Here is a 21,305-nt window from a genome sequence, read left to right as displayed (position 1 = left end):
CAAATCTTGGTCTGACTTGGACTGAGGGTAGTCACTTTCTAGTAGGTTGGCAAAGGGTTGTGATTAATTGCTATGTCATTTATAAATGTAGACAGATTGTCAACATGTTGCAACTAGTGCAACTTATCTGCACCATCAAAACCCAAGTTACAAAGGTTTGTGGCAGGTTATTTACTGAACACTGCTGAAATTTAACAGTGAAAAGCATATCTTCATCCACACATGCACGATAGTTGCTGCTAGGAATGCTCATTTATTTGGAATTAGAGTTGCGATCAGAAAGAGTGCGTAATTGTCACGGCTGGATGTGTCAAAACTGTGTGCAGTGCCAAAACTTTGGCTTTGTCCTGTTGCTCCACATATTCCTCCTCTGCAATAAGACACATTTTATTGAAACGGAGCAGAACTGAAGTGTCAAAGTGAGGAGATGGAGAATCCAGATCCAGTCCATGTCGTTTCCTTCTTTCCAGCGAGCAGAGCAGCTCCAAGTTTCAGGCATTTATTCACGTTACTAAATCGGTACACAATCTCCCTGTTGTTTCTCAGCAGTGCGCACCACACAGAGGAGCGGCAACATTTATTTCTTAGCTTCTTCTTTCTTAAAATCCAGCTATTAATTGGACTTTGATATTTGACCGGCTATGCTATTATTAATAAGAAATAATGTCCAAATGCAACGGGACAAAACGCTGTTTTTAAAACTTCCATCTGTAAGTTATTATACACGTTAAATCCTTTGGCTCTGTATCATGTTTTACAGCATCATGATCCGCAGGTTCTGTGAATGACGCAATGAATGACAGTCAAGTTAGGGTTGATCTTATCACTCAGGAGTGTTCCTGTTCCTCTCTATCAGCTCATCACAGCTGCACCATCAGTAGCAAAGCCAACAAACTACGCACATAACATTTCTTCAGAGAGCAAGGCCCTGGTGCAAAGCTCAGTTTCACATACTGCAGAAAAACATAAATGCAAGCATTTATGCACACAGCACAATAACAGCATCTTCATTAAGCTGCTGGACACAGATTCGAGGTTTCATGGAGGAATAGTTTGTAACTTCGCTCCACCCGAGTCTCTCTTCTCAGGACCACGCACACATTCTGTTACAGCAACGTGTAACAGAAGAGTTCACCCTTATAAACATTTATTCTAAATGCCACGTTTCAGAGAGAAAAACAGAAACCCTGCACGCATTATTCATGCCCTCATTTTTGATGAGCAAACTTGCTCTTAATAAAATGCAGGTGATTAAAGAAATGAACAAGCTATGTCTGCTTGTTGGTACATTTGCCACGTTTAGATCTGGCCCAGTCTAAGACGGTCATGTTTGATCTGCAGATTGTGCATTGTTGGCTGTGTGAGTCCACCCTGGTTCAGATACAACAATACAAGTCTGATGGGAACAGACTTAATTAACTGCACTAATGCCCTTTCCTACTCAAAACTGAAAGCTGCCTTGTTGCCATTTCATCACTAACTTTAATGCGCCAAAGTTTGAAGACAGCAACTGCCTGAGTGGTCCCCAGACTTGGTCCCCATCGTTGAAGTGATCCTTTCAAAGTTAACTGCAATAATTTTGGTCACACAGCGGTCTCCATTCATCGTTTTCTCTAGTGGGACTGTAGCCTTACCCAAAGTGTTAGAATTGCACAATTGCATGCATGAGCTATGTGACACATCTGTTGTATACCTGGATGAAGTGAGCTCTCTGCATGGCTGGGGTACAAGGACTAGAGCTGCTTCCGGAGCCCAGCCTCGAGTGCATCTGGCCAGGAAGACCAGCAGCTAAAAGCAATTTGGCTAAGTTTGATTCGTGGAAGTCCATCTAAAATATAAAACAAACCATTAAGTTTGTTTATGTCTGTTGTTAAATAGACATAAACAAACGGACACAGTCGTCTGGTTAGGAGCGAATCTAAATGAGGTTAGAATGAAGGTTGGAATGAGTTTTGAATTTTATCATCGAGGTGTATGACATTTTGAAAGATGCCATTTCTGAGACTGTGAAAATGTTTCTAATGAGAAGTGACTAAAGAGACAAAAATAGCCTGTGCAGGAAGAAGAAGGGCAAATTAAACCGATTCTGAAGTGTCGTGGGTGAAAAAAAAAGTCTTGATTTACTTCAAAGTTTATTTTCTTTAACAGTTTATACACTGAAATTGTCACATAACTATCGGGGGGTCTAGTTTATGTAATAATGTGCCTTTAATCTCTCAACAAGCATGTAACAACATATGAAAATATAAAACCTCAAAGGGAACTTTTTATGCTGATCTTTGCACCATCTTTTCATTCTTGGACTCTAGAGTCGTCTTGTCAGGTTCTTGGTTCAAAATAATCCTCATCTATCTTATACCGGCGTCTTTGTTTAACATATACAGCTTTCCCTTTAAGCCAACCCTATTTTAATAAAACTTTCCTGTGATTCGCTGCCCCTCACAAGCAAAACATTTAAAGAGGAGATGGCAGGCGAGATGTGTTTCTGAGAAGAGCATATTATGAATAGTCTCTTATTACACGGAACCAAAGGCTAAAATAAAGGAAATCTAAACAGAGCTGCCATGGAAACTGTGCATTTAGACTAGTCTGAAGACTGAGCTGAGCTGCCCTAATGTTTAATATAAACTATTGTACAGTATAGCTTTGAAAAATAACGAAAAGCATATTATATTTGTGACACAGCTCTGCTTCCCTGACATTAAAGTCCTAAAGGCAGACTCTGTGAAGCCCTGACTGTGTTTCAACCTGTTCTCCTTTCGAGGCGCTCAGGCTTAAATATTTTCAACATGTTCAGAAATTTGTGGTTTGGAGAGTGTCTAATATAACATCAGGAGCAGAAACAAATGTTTTTCAATCACCACGATCATGTGACTGTCTCAACATATTTCTGTAAATAACACCAGTGGGTCATGTTCATGTTCCTTGTGTGGTTTAGCTTCGATGATATGAATAGAGGCCAGAAACCACATGCATCCTCAGCCTCCACCCCCCACAGACAGTCTTTCATCTGTCATCATGCATTTACATGAAAAGCAACAAAGCCAAAGCTGATTAAATCATCACAGCGTTGCAAAAATGAAATGTTTGCACTTTGACAACAAATAAAAAAAGTGCATGATATTCGCACCGGTGAGCAAGAAGAGAAAGTACAAAAAGACCAGGTAGGGTGTAGAAGAAATGAAGATGTTAGCAGGCTGAGGGGGGCAGGGTTTACCGCTGAGCTCTGACTGACTGGAGAGCGCCTGGGAGAGGCGGCGATCTCTCTTTAGCTGTTAGCTTGTGGGGTGATGCCACAGGCATTTCTCTTTTCCTCTGCTGCTCTTTCTCCCTGTGTCTGTGGTCGTGTTGCAGGGACAGGAGTTGGGTTTGGTCCTTGGGCAGGGTGCGGTGGGATCTCCTGCCCGCTGAGGGCTGCTGATGCTGGGCCAGGGGCTGGGACTTGGCTTGCGACTGAAGCCGAGACTGCGAATGCTGGGCCTTACGCTGAAGCAGCTGGTTTGGAGCCACTGCTCTCTATGTAGCAAACATGAAGAGCAGAAATACAAACTGACAAAGCCTGGAAGTGTCCTTCTTAAACGGCGTGTATACTGTGTTACCAAAGTAACACCCAAACAGTTTACAAAGCTACTCACAAGATTCAAATGTAACACAATCACATGAACAAAGACAAACTGAAACGTTTCCCACCATCTTTGCTCATTTAACTACTAGTAGTAGTGTCAAGTGATTTAAGTGGCAGATGCCCCATGAACATGAAAATGTGATTTTACTCAAATGTCAATTATAGCGGGACAAATGGACTTCAGCTAAATGTACGTATAGTTTATGTGGAATAACCCTTTTTTTGATAGAGTGGTTTTTTAAATGGCCTAATGGCTTAATATGCACACTTAAATAAGTGTTTTAACTGTACAACGGTCACTTTTAAGTCGTCAATTTAAATGGTCATGCTTAGCAATCAATTGTAGTAGAAAAAACTAAAGACGTGGCTATTGATTTTCTTTGCTAACAAAATTTCGTTTTAAGCTTTATTTTAGCAATCTAGTGCTGACACCCCATTTTATATGGCACCAAATTTTGTCCTAACCAGTGCTACATGGTTTGGTCCACTCCAACTCATGTACAACTAACTCTGTACATCTGTATCAAATACAGTATATAACTATATGCCGACTATGAGGGTAACAAAGGTCATTTGTGTTAAATGTTAGCTGTACATCCCCAATGAAAAGGACACTCCCAGGCTCAGCCCACAGATATAGCACAGAAATATAACACACACTGCCTATTAAGCTAGTTTCAACAACACAAACTGGTAAAGCAACAAACAGGGGAAACATTCATTAAACAGCAAACACTGACAGGAATGAAGCAGTAAATAAATCAGCCAATGTGTCGTCTGCACATCAGTATTTAACTATAAATGTATTCATTTCTTAAACACATCCAACAGGAATTTTATATTGTCCGGAACATGATTTAAAATTATATTTTTTTTTACAAAACATGGATGAATTTATGTATCCTGGCAATATTTAAAGCAGATCAGCCTTCAGCACACAGTATCAGATCTGTTAAAACTGCACGCTCTGCTTTATGGTCTGATTTGGCCAGAGTCACATTAGTCACATGACAATAAATATGACATATTAAAGCATGAACTGTTATAGTGGTTTATTAGAGAACAGAAACACGGGGAAAGTAAGTAGGTTAAAAAAAAATCGCTTCAGGATTTGTGAGAACAATTTAACAACGACGTCAGTCTGTGCTTAAGACAACAACTACAGCAGCTCAGGTATTTGCTGCCATCGAGGGAAAACTGCTTTAAATCACTTTAATGCAGTTTTCTTGAGAATGAGGAAACAACATGGAAGCCGCAGTCAGAATGCACAGCATAGTTTCCTATCCTGTTTAACTAAACTGCGCCTGAACACAAGGCCTACACACAGAAACATTACAAACACACCGTCTGCTGTCCAACACTGTGAGACGGAGACAAAATAGAGAATCACTATCACTAATTTCAGATCTATATATAATCTCAAACCAGAGCTTGTTTTCTTCCAGCTAAAACATAAACCTCAATCAAGATAAACATCTGGGGCCTGTTCTTCGTACCGCGCTAAGTAAGTTAGCTGGATGAGATTGTTGACGATTTCGCGTGATCCTGGATCGTTCGGTTCCCCGAAGCTCATCCGGGACTTGCTGCCATAGCAACAGAGCCGTAAGCGTAAACCTGCTCGGGAGCAGGTTCACTTTATGTAAACAGGATTAGATCGCGGCCACGCAGGTATGTCCGCGTCATTCATACGAAAGCAACAGCGATATTCCACCACTGTTTCACCATAAATAAATAACATCAATGTAACTAAAGATAATGCAGCACTTGATCTTTTATTGATTTCACACAGATACATACAGGTCATTTCCTAAAAAAGGGAAATGTACTATTAACATTCTATTACATGTATGTGATTATTACAGATGTAATTCATATTTCAGAGTAGTAATTGCAAATTACTTTGTGTAATCAAGATGAGAGACCACGGCTATAAAAGCGAAGGTGGATTTGGGAAGTCTGTCGCAGCCATGTCCTGTCCGTATACGCGAGCAGCCCATTGCGGAAGGTGCAAGATTGATAAGGAGAGTTTTCAGAATTCAGCGTATATTGCGGGACAGACAGGATCCTTTAGCTCAGCGCGACAGTGTGCTCATAGAGAGATATCGATTTTCCCGTGAGGGTATTATTTACTTAACCAACTTGTTGACGAGGGGGTGCAGGACCACCACCTGTCTTTTTTTTGCTCTGCCCTTTTCTTGGTTGCTGTTATGAACAAACAAACAGATTATTTCAGGGTCTCTTTCCAAGAGACGACAAGCAATAATAAGTGATAAATATTACCATTTGTAGCATATTCTTATATTCCACTTTTACTTGTTCCCATGTTCTAGTGGGTCCTGTTGTGGCTCTAATGTGTAAGGGGATATAATATAACATAATATAATGTAATATAATATTGGATAATATAGTGTAATACAATAAATTTACCCTACCGCCTACTGGTGTTGGCCAGAGGGGCCGATGGCGCGATATGGCAGCCTGGCTTCTGTCAGTCTGCCCCAGGGCAGCTGTGGCTACAACCGTAGCTGCCTCCACCAGTGTGTGAATGTGAGAGTGATTGAATAGTGGCATTGTAAAGCGCTTTGGGTGCCTTGAAAAGCGCTATATAAATCCACTCCATTATTATTGTTATTAATAAATTACTTACGAGTTTGATTTGTCAGCAACTTTCTGCCAGCCCTCTCTCCTTGCTTTTGCAGCCTTTGCAGTGTTCCCTTGCGTTCTGATTAAACTCTGAAACTCCTGAAATCCTCAATCAAGAGTTCTTGCTCTGCTGCCGAAAAATACCGAGCACGCTCCTTCGACATTTTCGCCGACCAATCAGAGGGTTGCCGATCAATGTTTCTACTATCGATGCGTAGCCCCTGTTGGGCCACCCAGTGATCTCACATTACTTCATCCAGCTATACTAATCGTCAACAACAGGTGTGTTCGGGGAACCGGAATAGCGAGCTCAGAGTTAGCGCGATGATTTGATCTTGGATGTGTCATTTGATCTTGGATGTAGTAAGCGACGTACGAAGAACGGGCCCCTGAACAGAGAAAATAGAACCAAAACAGACAACAGAGGAAATCCATGTGTTCTGTTACAGTGATGGAAATGAGTAAAACTCAGACTGCCATACTCTGCTGCTGCCCTGTGCATATCGACATAATGGGAAAACCTTTGACTAATGTTCACCTGTAGTTTGAATGCTGAACATTTCCCAGTTTCAATCATAAGAACTGTCACTATACAGAGATGTGGACGAGGTGTCTTCTGCATGCAGTAATGCAGTTCTGCTCGTGTTGAGTGATGTAAACAACCAATCGATCTGCACTCTTCAAACGTCAAAATTGATCATTTGATTTTTTTATGACACAGCAGTGGTGAGTGTTCCCACCTCTGCTCTTTGTAACTTTACGCAATTTTGGGCATAATTTAGGAATCCATCTTATCCATCTTCACAGTAGCGATTGACCTCAAAGTAAAGCTACCGGAAATGTACAACCCTACGTCCGGTCTTAAAACAGGAAGTTTTAACAGGAACAGGAAGCATTTTCTCGTGCACAGGGTCTGTATCAGGACAGTCAGCGCATGTGCAATACTGCCCCAGGGCAGCTGTGGCTACAACTGTAGCTGCCTCCACCAGTGTATGAATGTGAGAGTGAATGAATAGTGGTATTGTAAAGCGCTTTGGGTGCCTTGAAAAGCGCTATATAAATCCAATCCATTATTATTATTATTATTACTGGGGTTTGTGCAATATAATTGATGTGTTTCCGTTATCGAAATCTATACTGTCCTCTGTTGTCCACTCTTCTTGTCATTGTTTGTTCTAGTATAATGTGATCACTGTTTTTGTCCTTGTCACATGATCTGTAAATATTGTCTCTGTATGTTTTTACTAACTTGTGTTTAACACCAACCTGTCAGAGGGTCTGCAGATGGAAATTAGCCCAAGGCTATAATCTGGCATATTTACATTTGTTAAAATGTTCATTAATATGTATTGCCCCTCTTTCTAAATAAAATAAAATAATAAATAAATAATCAGATTTCTTCACTCAGATGAACATTTGGGGCTCAAAACTGCAATTAACTTAACTTAGTAGCTGCCCACTTTAGTCACCTTAGTGCTTCTAGTCTCTTATACTCAGTTGACTGCCAGCTCTTCACTTCTCTCGTGTGCCCAGCTCAGCCTCCACCCTCCTGCAGCACAAAAGCAGCCTTCACCTGCCTGCTCTCACTCTGCCTCCACCACCAGTCTGCGTTTCTATCTGCCTGCCCACAAGCACAGTTTGTCCACTCTTGCCTCGCCAACCTAACCATCTCACCCACACCCGACTCCACGATCACTCGAAACGCAGTCTTTCCTGACTCAGTGTCATGGTAAGGTCTGATATTCTGTTTGTAGTCTAAAAAGTCAGCGAACACCAAACCAGACTGAACTGTTGAAGAAGGAAAAATGATCGACTCAAACACACAATACATGTGTACTTCTCACATCAGAAAAAGATCATGTATAATGTAATTATTCTGTCAGTCTGCCCCAGGGCAGCTGTGGCTACAACTGTAGCTTGCCTCCACCAGTGTGTGAATGTGTGTGTGAATGGGTGGATGACTGGGTGTGTAAAGCGCTTTGGGGTCCCTAGGGGGGACTAGTAAAAGCGCTATACAAATACAGGCCATTTACCATTTAACAGTCAGTGCAGGCGGTGGAGTACAAATTAAGAAGTCTAATCACACCACAAAATCATAACAATACAGAGATGTGCGTCTTTAGAACTAAAGAAGGAGATGAAGAGTATGAGCATTAGAAATATAACCATGTTTTGCAAATTTTTATGTTGAAACATCTACTGAGGTTATATAGTATCATCCCAAGACAAGTTAAAAGAGAGCTGCTGGAAGCGAAAGAGATCCCATGCTGCGAGCAGAGGGATGGATGGAAGGAGGACCCAACTGAGGATAGGAGGCGTGCTGGGATCAGTGGAGAGAGAGATGGAGAGGAAAGCCTTTTAAAACAAAAAGAGATGCCAAGCTGTGATAAGGTTTGGCTTTAAACTGAGAACTGATGCTATCGGTACAGTAAAGTGTAAGTCAGTGATTCCTCAGAGACTTCTCTGCATTCCTGCAGTAGTCTCACACTGAAAATTACAAACCTCTAATGTCTGACTGAGAACTTTAAATAATAAACTTCACCAGAACAAACAGGTCTGTCACCCTCCGTAAACTTCACTTCAAACATGAAACGCAGACGATCAATTACCACCACCTGCTTCACCTCTGACTCTTCATCTGCCTTCACTCGCACATCTTTTCATCTTCCATCCACCCGAGACGCAAACAACAGCCAGCTGCTGTCTCTCTGTCTGCATTTCAGTCTTTGGGTTAAACCTTATTCTCTTGTCAGCAACACATTTTTTTCTCACCTCACATGTCAGAAAATTTCTACTTAAGAAAGATTTAAACAAATACAAGTCTTTGAATAGTTTCAATTTTACTGTCAGGCTACAAGAAAAAAAAAAAAGCTGTAACTATAAGAAATAAGAGAAGTTAACAGTTTACACTGATGCTGTTCATGAAGTGTTAAAAATAAAAGAGAATCCAGGTTTATAACACATCTAACAACATGCAACACATTCATAAGAACATACAGAGATGGTGAAAGAAAGCAAGAGAAAAAGAGACACGAGGTGCAGTCTGGACACTCCCACGCTGTTTGCTTTCATCGACCACATGAAGGATCGGCTCACATTTGGAATATTTCAAGAGAAAATTCACCTGCTGTCACTCGTATATGAGTGACAGGTAAACAAGCAAATATATGAACAAATATGAAGTGAAGGATTGTTACCTGCTCCGCCACAGAGTCCAGAGGCCTCACTGACACATCGGCACTCCACTGTCTGCCTGCCTGATCCTGTTCAGGACACACACACACACTTTAATTAAGATGTTCTGAGGTTTTGAGGAGGTGGGAACTAAAATATTCAGAGTGTGCAAGATGGCACAAAGCTTTTAGCCGCCACACTCAACTTTAAATATTTCATTATAACCTCATTTGAATTTCTCTGAAAAAAGAGAAAAAACTAAGTAGCACAAACTGAATTTTTTTTGCATTTACACTGGTTAATCAAATCTAATCTATGTAAATATTTTCAGTGATTGCACCATTGGCTTCAAATTGTGTTCACTGGGCTTTGATGTGAAGGGTCACACTAAACAGGGTTTAAGCTGAAACGGCAGCTTAACCTGATTACAAATCAAATGTCTGCAGGACAAACGTAAGCGCCCTCTGAGCAGTGATCCAAGGTGAAGCTCACCTCATCTGCGAGCAATCGATGGTGCCACTGTGAGGACGCGCAAGGACAAAACTGTTGCAGGGTGAGAACCGAGGCCTTGAGTCTACAAACTAATTACAGCTTTGTTAACAAGGAAGCACTAACAATTACACCTGAGACAGGAATCATGCTACACTGAACTCTACAGTGATACACGTGACAACAGGAAAACAAGAACAAAGCCACAGTGACATTACATATGAGTTTGTATTTAGATTGAAAGGATGTGTTAAAAGTCCTCCAAAGCAACTAAAACCACAAACACGAGGTTCAGTTCTGAGGTGAACCCTCAGAGACAGCTCGCAGCTGTCACTCAAACTGGTCACAACCACAGTCACGCACATTTTAAACCTTAATCTGATTTAAACTGGTAAGTTACTGGTAATTTGCACAATAAAATCCTCTCCTGTTCAACTGATAGAAAGATAATTTTAGTTTTAGGCACCAACACAGTTTTGTAGCAGCCTACAGACAAGCTTACTGCTGTAAAAGTGATAGAAGATAAAACTGCGTGTGCACCGAATCACTTTTATAACCAGCTTCAAGTGACCGACTCGATGTATTGTTCACATGTGTCATCTGGACCGTGTGGTTTATGACCTTCTGGTGGTATTAGATGAAAGTCACCAATCAATAGAAATAAAGGATATTGTGCTGATTTGTTCTGCATTTTGCCAGAAAACCATTTTATACTCAGGTTTAAGCCATGAAAATGTGTGCCAGTCAGAACGATGATTTAAAATCCAGTCAAACACACTGGCCCAGTTTAGCTCAGTGTGTTGAGCAGGCGACCACATGGCATATGCGTCCGGCCCACAGCCCTTTGCCGTATGCCTTCTCCTGTCTCTCTCTCCCTCTGCTTTCCAGTCATTTCTTCACTGTATCTGTCAATAAAAGTTAAAAAAGGCCAAAAACAACTATGCCAAGTTTTTGTGACGATACAGGAGGATTCAAAGCATGACATCACGATTAAAGCAGAGCCATGCTGCAGCTGTAGCTCCTTTTAAGTGACCGTCACCACTAATCCAGTGAGAACTGGAACCCATCCTGACCACTACTGTAAGAAATGTCACATTGCAACTCTTTAAAGGGAAATCAGACCTTACTTGCTACAAATCATTTAGATTTGTAAAAAGTAAGGTTGTGTAATGAGTATTCCCTTTCCAGTTGGAGAGGCGACCTCTACAGTCTGAAGCCGCTGACAGTGAACTGAACTACATCACGCAATACTTGCTAAATCAATCGATGTGTGCGATGATTGGGAGCAGCAGACGTGTTATTCATCTGACATAATACAAGATCACATCATGTGCTCACTGAACCTGTCGCATAATTAAACACACATACAGTGAAAGTTATTGAAGCATCAGATAGATCCATTACACATGCTGACCTTAATGACTTTGAGGTAATCAGACTAACATGTACAGTACCTCCCTGACACACACACACACACACACACACACACACACACACACACACACACACACACACACACACACACACCAGTAAAATAAGACAGATATTAATAGCATTTAAATACAGCATCTTCAACAAGAAGAATCCCCAGTCACTAACCTGCTCTGCAGTGTTAATATAAACCTATTGAAACCCACTGGTGTATGGAATAGATTCATTAAGCATGTGTCAAAATTAATGAGTAAAAAATGAATTTCTAAAACAGTAAAAAGAGTGTCTTTGTGTCTTTGCTCAAAATGATTGAAACTGATACAGACAGTTCACCATCTCAGCATACTTTGTTAAATGTGTGCATACAGACACACACATAGCTACAGTTACTTTGTAACACTGCCTCACAGAAAAGGTCATTCTCATGGTCTCAGGTTTCTGTGATGCAATAAACGGAGTTTTAATGAAGTAAAACATATTCATGTTGTAGCTTTGTGGGGGGGGAAACAGTCTTGATGGGGGAAAAAAACTTATTCAAACTCCAAATAATTCAGAAAACTTTCAGCGGTACAGTGAAATGTGAAAAAATGTCCAAATACAGACCTCCTCTTTTACTTTATTCTTAACCTGCACCAGTTAAGTCCTCAAAAACTGAGAAGACTACACCAGGTCCTTCATCACTCTGTTACATTGAAGGTGTGTTTTTATCACCCAAGTGACAAAGCCTGACAGGTGCACCCGCTATCAGTGCCGTGCACATCATCATCATCACAGCTTTATTTTCTGAAGCTTGAACCAAATGTAGATAGCACATGCGCGCGCGCGCACACACGCACACACACACAGTGTTTCAGTCACCTGTCACAAAGTAACTCCTCTGACAGCTACTTCACAGACATTATATAACTTTGCTCAAACTATAATCTAAAGACATGAGATGTTTTAGGGATTAGCTGTTGGAGGTCAGAGCAGTTTTGGTACCCAGGTCAGACTCTCAGGGGCCTATCACTCCTATCACTCACATATACACGTTCAGCTGTTGTGTTGGCTTTTATGTCTCAAACACAGGGGTTAGTAAGGACATGCAGCAGTCAGCCTACTGGGAAGACATTTCAGCAAGAAGTAACTTATCACTATGCACGTCTTCACTTTTGTTCCATCCCGACAGTCCTCATCAGCATCAGTAGGCAGCTGTTTTTGGCAAAAAAGGCTCTGTTTAATGCACTGTAGACTACTTATCCAGCACCAGGCAGCAGACAAAGTTAGCAGCCAGGTGACGAACACAGTGGAGCATTAAGCAGCTATGGAGCCTGATCTTCCCCTCGGGAGCTTTTTTAAAATTAATTAAACAACCGAGCACGTGAATATGATAGAAACAAAGTGACAAAGTTGCTGTGTGTCTGCTTGATGCTTCTGATCATTTTTTTAAAACTCATCTGAAACCCTGGGAAACCATCACAGGTGGAAAACTTGTCAGGTGAAGAAGGTGGTAAAGACATGAACACGGTGGGAGAGCCTGGGACACATGTTACAGCTCATCCAACAGCTGTTTGGTCAGCTAAGAATCAGTGCTTACATCTGATGTTTTTAAACCAATCACTGTCCACCTTCACGCAGTTCAGCTTTTGTCCTCTCCTCAAGCGACATCATATTAACAAACCAAACAAGCTTTTTTGGAAAGCACCAACAACAATGGTAACTGTTTAAGATAAATATATTAAGCAGTTTCATTAAGTTGTGGTTATCTACCATATTAGCTTTGCTAATATTATCTGCGCATAGAGAGAACTGAACCATCTTGAGCTCAGGACGTGACAAAAAGGGCTCGCTTCAGATAAAGTTGCAAATAAACGTAACAGGTCTCCTGTAAGGTTATCATAACACTGCTGTAAAACCTAAGCTTTGGAAATTCACCACTACACCTACAGTGGACTCAGTATGCATGTATAAAAAGATCCTCCAACTGCTACCAAGTCAAAAGTTCATCTGCACCTGTCTCCTGTCGCTCCTCTTGTTTCCCTCATCCACTAAGATCCTGCTGTCGTGGAGCTCAGACTCCTCCCCAAGGAAGACCTCCTGCAGCTCTCCCCACTGAAAGGCACAGTCTGTCAGCTGTCGCCTCTGCTGCAGGCAACAACAAAGGGAACTGTTTTAATCAACCTAACAAATGTAAGTATTAAACAAACATTAAGGCTTTATGCTGACATTGTTCCCTGCAGTAAAACTACATAAAGTCACAACGGTCGCAGTTTAAAGACTCGATATGAGGAAGGTGAAAGAGGAAGTTAAGCACACACAATAAAATATTATATTCGCTCTTAATATTTTATTATTAATGTGTCAATGCGGAGTGAATCCTATGGAAACCACTGTAAATAACAGCACTTACATCCTCTAACTTTTGCCGTTGCTCTTGCTGCTGCTGGATCCTCCTCTGTCTGTCAGCCAGGATCTGCTGCTTGTATCGCTCCTGTTCTTCCAGCTGCTGCCTGTGCTGCTGCAACGCCTGGATGTCAAATACAACATGACCACACTTAAAATGCAACTAAGAAAACCGATTCATGTTTGACTTCATCCACCGTTGAGCGGAGTGCTGTCTAACCCTGACACGATACTGAAAGCTAACTGCTAAATGTGAAATAGTTCAGTAAAATAACCTGCTGCTCATAATAAATGTATCACATGTAATTCTCTGCATCTTACTAAAATTTATATGCATGTAGACAAAACTGCACAGAACAAAACAAACTACCTGTTGTCCCCGCTGACCTCCACCACCTCCTCCGCGCCCTACGTCTCTGCCGCCTTCGTGATCTTCTGTCTGCAGTCGAAGAAACTCCCGCCTCAGCGTCCATTCGCCGGGAACATTGACTATGGAGCTGATGGAGAGAGACACGTGAGCGGCATTAAGTCAAGTGCGAGTGACGTGCTCGAGTTAACGTGAGGACGAAGGGAAAGTGGTCACAGCAACAAAAACACACACATTAATCTCACTCTAGGAGTGAGTGAGCTCTGTGCACGGCACCATCTGCTATTTGACATCCAGGGACAGCAACATCTGTCTGTGGACTTATAATAAAACATAACCTGTAGTGATTCAGTAGCAATGATCACTTAAGACCTAATAACAATTAAAAAAATCATTTATATGTTTATATGGCAGACGCATGATGTGTGCTTGACAGCTTGTTGCTTAGTGTGATTATTACTTCACAAAGGATCATGTAGTAACTGAGTCCTGCTTTAATTTCTGGTGAATAATATTTTGCCTGGCGTGACAAAGCTTTACCTGGGTTCTCCTTCCTCTTCTGTGACCTCATCATCCTCTTCCTCACTGCCACTGTATTCATACTCTGGGCCCTCTGAGAGAGTAAAAAGGAGAGAGAAGAGAAAGCGAGGAGGAGTGGATACAGTAAAAAGTTACTATGCAGCACCCAACATGGTGATATTTAAATACACGTACTCCTTTTCCCACATGGACACTGGTCCTGATACTTCACACTTTTTCAGAGTCAAACCCAAAATGATGCCGATGAAAAATAAGCTGAGACACAATCTCACCTTTAGGCAAACAGCTGATATCACAGAACATTTTGTCCTGTTTACAGAAGCGCACAGACGCACATCTGTATGAATATCTCCAGTTTAAGTCATCTGGCACATAATTTAATGGGTACTGAACCTCGTGAAACTTTTTCTTCTCTTTGGTAATTGTAGGTGCTTAAATAAATTGCTGTAGTAATAATCTGCCCTTTTGTGCTGTGAGTGGTTACACCATTTCTCCTTTTTGCCTTGCAGCACCAATGCTCTCGTTCTCTTTTTCTACAGATTATTCTTTTTATTATTCCAGAACTGAAACTCCAAAATAAAACAGTTTCTTTTCTCTACTTCGAGCGAGTGCATTTCTTTCACTTTTGCTTCTTCTTTGTCTTTCCTTTCACTGACATTTCAAATAACTTGATGCACAAACAGCCACTGTATGACGTCAGTCACCAGGCCTTCATGCATCTGGCCCCAGATGCAGAGAAAGTGAAGACTCTCTGACGAGTCGCACCATCCACACGCTGCACTGCACGCTCTACTGTAAATTGATGCGTTAGAAATGCGATGCGCTCACGGGTGGTGTCTTGGGTGAACGATTCTGATGTGTCAGCACCGCGGTGGGAATTCTCATCTGTGTTTCTGGCTTTGTGAGCAAGCCGCTATTTCATTAAAATTTCCTCCATGCCCTACCCTCTTCCCCCTTCATCGTCTGCTGCCAGTAGCAATTTTGTCATTATCAAAGCCACACAAAAGTCTAGTGTGGGCAAAGTTATTCAGCAAAAAATGAAAGAGGCTTCCTTTATGGAAGCCTAAAGGAGCAGAGTTTTATGCTGTAGTAGATTTCAGGACAGCAGTGCTTCCCCATCTAAAAGGTGTCTCTCGTTTCCACATACACCTTTTATCAAGGGACACACGGCAACACAATGCATGCAAGCATGTGTTAGCACAGGTAGGAAATGTTTAAAAATGCTACTATCCCAGTGTCATTTTTAACCAGGACCGCCTTCATGAACACTGCACTAAAATCAATCACTCTTCCAAGGGGGTACATGAAGATGGGTCCAGTCAGCTTCCTATAACAACATTTGGCCACCATATGGTGTGATAGGAGCTTGGGGTGAGTTGAACATCAACTTGACACACCATATGTTGCCATTAAGAAGCCAAAAAGGCAACGCAACACAGGTGGATTTGTTCGAAGCAGAAAAGAAGACTTTCGTTAACAAACAGGGCAAAAGCATATTTTATATGGTGGTGATGTCATGCTTGAAGGGCTCCAAAGGAGCTGAAAGACACGGGAAGGACTGGAGGGGACGGCCTAGTTTTTCCTGACTGAAAAGTGGGACTTTAATCATTTCTTTTTGGAGTGACTCATCTTCCAAAACACAGACATCTTTGTCCAAACTACACTCTTGGGTATGATGAATGACACATCCGTTTTTGCATCACATCCGGACGCACTGATTTTCTTTTTTTTCCCCCTTTCTTGCAGAACTTGCAAAGTTTTTTCTCTTCACAGTAACACTACCAACATTTCATTACTGTGGAGGGGCACAGGGGAACAGAAACACACACTAAATCACAAATATGGCCTTATACACACTGCATACACACAGCGCATACAGCAGAAAGCCTACCAGTCATTAGAGTGTTGTTATAAGCCAACAGAAGATTAGAACCAGATGGTGATTCGTTTCCTCCTTACTTCCCCTCAGCGTCTCTCTCTCTCACTTTTGCAAATGAAGAAAAATAAAGCTAATAGACATTATGAGGATTACTTACACTGTCTGAATACTGGCATGAGAATAAAGCAAAGAGAGTCATAAATATCTCCGTCCTGACTGTTTTTCTCACTGTCTGACTGCACATTTTGGCATCAGTGATTCAGCACATGCAGCTCATCCAGAGTAAGCGGAGGATAAATTACGTTCACACTATACGTCTCACAGCTTGCTTCCTCGTGTTACACATTCCTAATTTGTTGTTCTTTTGTCTGTTTCTATGCCTTTTGTTCCCTTCGTCCTCGCTTCGTTCGTCCATCTTTGTGAGCAAGACATTGTTATAAAAGAATGCAGCAGAAAAAGGAAAGCAAAGGTCAGCCCGAGACTTCCCTTCGGCCTGACCTAACATTCTCCCGCTGCTGCGCTCTCCTCGTCTGCCTCGCCGGCGCTGTTAGCATCAGAATATGTTTTCATAAGCTTTGACAAAATGAATGAAGATACAACAAAGCAGAATATATGCAAAAGTACCAAATGGCAACCAAATGAATCATTTCCATAAACAGCAGGCAAGAAATGAGGCAAAATGCTGTGTTTGTCTGAGCAGCCTGAGCGAAACAGCTGCTGCTGCCGTGAGAGCAGCTGGTCCACTCTCAGCTCAAGTGTGCGGCGTTATCCACCACGGCTGGGCTCAAAGCCAGAAGATACCGTCAATTTTTAAAACATGGTGATAAATTCAACCCTGACACTTAGACACACCTGAAAGGATTTTCAGATTCTAACAGCGTAGTGCAGATATGACAGCCTTTGTTTTACGTGGAATTAAACTGTGAACCCTGCAGAGAAGTGGTGTCAAACCCAAGGCCCAGGGGACACAAGTGGTCCAGCAAAGACTCTGATCTGGCTCGCTGGATGACTTTGGAAAATGTGAAGCAGCCTATGAGCAGAAAAATAGCCCTAGCTTCTGTCACTGTAAACCACCCTGTATACAGACAGCAGGAAAACAGCCAATAGCTTGTTTATGGTTTAAATTTACTGCCTTTATTTGCCCTGACCTTTCTCTCGCTTCTTCCTGGTTCGGTCCAGATGATCTTTAAGCATGATGCGAACTTGTCTCTCGTTAGCCAGGTCTTTGATGAAGGCGTGTCTCAGTAGGACATCTGTGGTGGGTCGATGTAGATGGTTCTTGATCAGGCAACTATCAACGAACGACAAGAACCGCTTCGACCTGCAGACAAAATACAGACAAATGTGAAAGCATTACAAGCAGGTTTAACAACAGACACACTAACGTAACAAAGTATCACTTAACCTCCTCCACATTTCTGTGAATACACTAAATTCTCTAAACTGAATCACTAATTTAAAGACTCATTTTTTAAAATCCACTTTTTTTTTTTGCTATATCATGTTGTTGATGATATATTTTTTGTATCACATTTGATCCATTCGGCGCTTTTGGCAACTTTTTGTTAGCAACAATGTTAATTTTAGACAAAAAACAAACAAGACTTTAAGGTTTTTTAGGCAAGTATTGATTATGTTGAGGAGATGGAGGTCTCAGAAACTCATGTAGCAAATATGATAAAAATGCTTTTGTAGGGTTAAAACCAGCAACAAATTGTAGTTCCAACCATAAAACTCAACAAATCAGAAGAGAAGACAACATTAAATAAATATTCAATTCACTGAACTGCATAACACTCCACATAATTCTTAAATAAGTATTTCCACTCACCCACAGTATAAAAGCTAGAATCGCCTCTCCCAGCGCTACTCTACCGAGGAAAAGCAAATCCAAAATAACGAGTCCAACTTTTACGATGATATCTACCTACAGAAGCACTCTACAATCAGTGACATGCGCCGTGTGTAAAGTCATAGAAAACTGGGAAGGAAAATGTGGGGCTGCTTTATTTTTCTGCCTCAAGGGGGCCTGGAGTGAAATGGGAAAGCAGTTCACCCCAAATCATTGACGCTATTAAAAGCACCAATAGAAAGCGTTTTTCAGATGACATTAATACTGAATGAAAGACAGCATGACAGTTCCACCATGAGTTCAACAAGTGCCTATCAATTATCCACAGAAAATATGGAGAGAGAAAGGAAAGAGGCTGATAATCAAACCCTAAATAGGATTCAATCCAGAACACACACACACCAGTGGGTTTTTAATCTGGATGACTGGACTTCTTTAAAAAACAAAACAAAAAAAAAAAACAAGAAAAAAACTTTATCTTGATATATCTAGACATGCCCGTTACTTTCAACCTTTTCTTCTCAAGACGAGAGTGCTGGAAGATCTTTTATCAGATGCATGAAACCCACAACATAGACCCCTCAGAGGCCCTGTTTTTAGAAGAGAAATCCCAAACACTGCTGTTTGCATCCTGCTGCGTGTGTGTGTGTGTGTGTGTGTGTGTGTGTGTGTGTGTGTGTGTGTGTGTGTGTGTGTGTGTGTGTGTTAGGGCTTACCATTTCTTTGACTTAAGTTTTGGTGGAGGGTTTCGAGGAATCAGAAACAGCGCTCTCATTGGATGCATGTCACACAGAGCTATGGAGGGCACAGGCCGAGAGCAGCAGAGTCACAGATGTGGAAAAAATAAAAATAAAAATAAATGAACAAATGAGAAGGGAAATACATACGATGTAGTGTAAAACACTTCAGCATATCAGTTAGTCATGTGCATGTGTGTAGATGCGTTTTTAACTTACGGGGGGCTCCTTCTGCCATCTCTAGGGCTGTGATGCCTAAAGACCAGAGGTCACTCTAAAAACAAGACAGGCGGGTTAAAGGTTATATTGTAGCTAATAACCTTGGATACCATTTTAAAATGACTGTATGTAATTAGTAAAAGCGGTGTAGTGCATCGAGGTCTGGGAATCACAGAAACAGTCTCCAGAGTTCACAGATCGTGGGTGTGAGATCTGATTAATATAAAATTTCTTCAAAAACAGTCTCAGGTTGTTTCTGCGAAATACGATAAAATGAATCAGTCACTCAGTAAACTCGAACTTTATCGTGAAGATTTTGGATGAGGTTTGCATCATAAAAAAAAGAACACAGCAAAAAGATTTTGGACTGTGTTTGAAAGATGTTGTCACTCTGGTGAATTTCTTATATTTATGGAAGCTGTCTGTTGAATATATGTTTATGCAGACTTATTTCTGAGTGCTGCTATGAGACCGGGGCTGTTTCTCAGCCCACATCTGACAGGCAGGAGAAGCGAGCGCTACACGACTTTACGTCACAGAAGTTGGCGTCGCTGGAATTAAATCATGGTCGACGCGATTTGCAAGCCATCTCACAGACAATGAACTTCTTGCGTGTGGTGATATGTGTTGAACTGGCTCAATATTGCGAATCGACACGTGTTGGTTAGTGACAGACATTACAGATGAAAACACAAGATAAAGTCTGACTAAGAATGATTTTTTCTGTGTTTCAGAACAATAATTAAAAGTGTCAGGCTGTCAGGACCAAACACAGCCATGGCAGACTAACATGGTTCAACAGTGTCAGCTGGAAAACATGAGGAAGGCAGCGAAGTAGCAATAACATCCAGAACCACGTGTTCCTCAGCAGCCAGTCAAACTGAAGGCGACGACTGGACTTTTTATCCCCTCAACGATGTTGAAGAAGAAACTGATCCTGGCTGTCAACACAACGTTGTTTCAGCTAAAAGGACTAAAGCAAACCTGTGACCTCCAAGTGAGTTTTGCCTTACACAGCAACAAACAGCTTAAAGTGCTTTACTGACACCCTCACGTAAAAGGTAATAGAGTTGATGAAACATAAACTCACATCTAAAACTTCTAAACAAGAAGAAAAAATAATATTATTGCGCACTTTCAAAAATAACTAAAACAGACAACACACAGGAAACGTCTGCAGACTTGCTCTTCGTCACGCTGGTCAAATTTGTCAACTCAGGAGGGTTTTCATGGCTGCAGTGTCTACATAACAGGAAGCTTTGTGTTTATTTTGTATTACCTATTTTGAACTTCCTCAATCATAAATGGATAAATCCAAAAACATTTTAGTAACTAAGACTGAAACTAATAAAAACTAGAGTGAAACACTGCAATGAGTTCTGGAAACCAAGTGAAACTAAACTGAGCTCGAAGCAAAAGCAATAATAAGAGCAGATGTTTGAATCTTGGTTGTGTGTCTCACATGCGTGTGGCACAACAGATATGACTTGTGGTTGGTGACCCACACTCAGCATAATGCCTCAGCATTACAGTACAAAACAACCACAGTTACACAAATGCTGCTTTCCCTGCATCTGGATTTCATGAGCTGTGAGATGACTGAAACTGTAAAAGTGTAAAGTAGTTCATCTTTATCAGTCATTTCCATGTATGTGTGGTTGAATAACTTCAATATTAAAATATAGCCACTTCCACTTTGTCCACAGCATAGTCTGCACCATGTTAGATAACAAATAAACCACCTTAAGCAGCTGGGAACTGCCTTAATTCTCACTTAAAAAACAAAAATGAAACAAGGCTGTGTCTTTGAAATTAGGTACCCTGTAGTCATATGTAGCCTCAGGGTTCTCATCACAGGCAATGACCTCCGGGGCCATCCAATAAGGAGTACCGATGAAGGTGTTCCTCCGACCGATCGTCTTATCGAGCTGGGCTGACACGCCAAAGTCAACTGCAAAAAAAATAAA

The 21,305-nt window shown here is 41.3% G+C and overlaps 1 pseudogene; it reads right to left on the bottom strand.

Annotated features, from left to right (window-relative positions):
- The window catches only part of LOC146581819 (mitogen-activated protein kinase kinase kinase kinase 4-like), a 49,391-nt pseudogene that overhangs the window by 9,789 nt on the left and 18,297 nt on the right, over nucleotides 1-21,305 (bottom strand).

Source organism: Mchenga conophoros, linkage group LG2 (genome assembly GCF_057382185.1).
Source record: "Mchenga conophoros isolate Kocher_MC1m ecotype Shallow Benthic linkage group LG2, M_conophoros_male_GT1.1, whole genome shotgun sequence".
Lineage (NCBI taxonomy): Eukaryota > Metazoa > Chordata > Actinopteri > Cichliformes > Cichlidae > Mchenga > Mchenga conophoros.
This window is presented reverse-complemented; position numbering and strand designations above follow the sequence as displayed.